Source organism: Arachis ipaensis, chromosome B07 (assembly GCF_000816755.2).
Source record: "Arachis ipaensis cultivar K30076 chromosome B07, Araip1.1, whole genome shotgun sequence".
In the NCBI taxonomy this organism is placed as follows: Eukaryota; Viridiplantae; Streptophyta; class Magnoliopsida; order Fabales; family Fabaceae; genus Arachis; species Arachis ipaensis.
The window spans coordinates 15,893,234-15,894,283 of NC_029791.2; positions in this window are offsets into that span (position 1 = coordinate 15,893,234).

Genomic DNA, 1,050 nt, shown 5'->3' on the forward strand with positions numbered 1-1,050 from the left:
TATTATTATTATTAGTAATTTTTAGTATTCTTTTTCTAAGTTCACTTGGACCTTTGATTCAATGTTTTCGCCCAAATATCTATTGCCTGTAACCAATAACATTACCATGAGTATGGTTTGAATGGTGAAAATTCATCATCAATCCTACTACAAATTCACAAGAAGTCTTTTTGAATCCTACGTAATCTCTTTTCTCATTTTTATGTAAAGTGTGAATGTTCTTATCATAATTCTTGTAATAAAATATGCAAAATTATTTATCTAAAATTATTTTTTAGATAGATAATTACTATAAAAATATAACATTTAATTATAATATTATCTTTTTAAATATGTTTATTATTATTATTATTATTATTATTATTATTATTATTATTATTATTATTATTATTATTATTATTATTATTATTATTATTATTATTATTATTATTATTATTATTATTATTATTATTAGTACTCTTTAGTACTCTTTTTCTGAGTTCACTGGACCTTTGATGCAGTTACTTGTTACTGAATTGTAACTAGTAACATTACCATGAATATGGTTTGAATGATAAAGATTCACCAATCCTACTACAAATCCGTGAGAAGTCCTTTTGAGTCCTATGTAATCTCTTGTCTCATTCTCATATAAAGTGTGAATGCTCTTGCATTGTCATAATCTTTGTAACAGAAGTATGTCGAGTTTTCTTCTTTAAAGTGTTTGATAGTAGGAAGAATCCCTTCGTCCAATCTTTTCGACGACAATTTAAAATAATTTAAGGAATATTCAAAATTATTTATCTAAAATTATTTTTTAAATAGATAATTAATAAAAAAATATAANCCTTTTGAGTTCTCTTGTCTCATTCTCATATAAAGTGTGAATGCTCTTGCATTGTCATAATCTTTGTAACAGAAGTATGTCGAGTTTTCTTCTTTAAAGTGTTTGATAGTAGGAAGAATCCCTTCGTCCAATCTTTTCGATCTTTTCGACAAATAATTTAAGGAATATTCAAAATTATTTATCTAAAATTATTTTTTAAATAGATAATTAATAAAAAAATATAA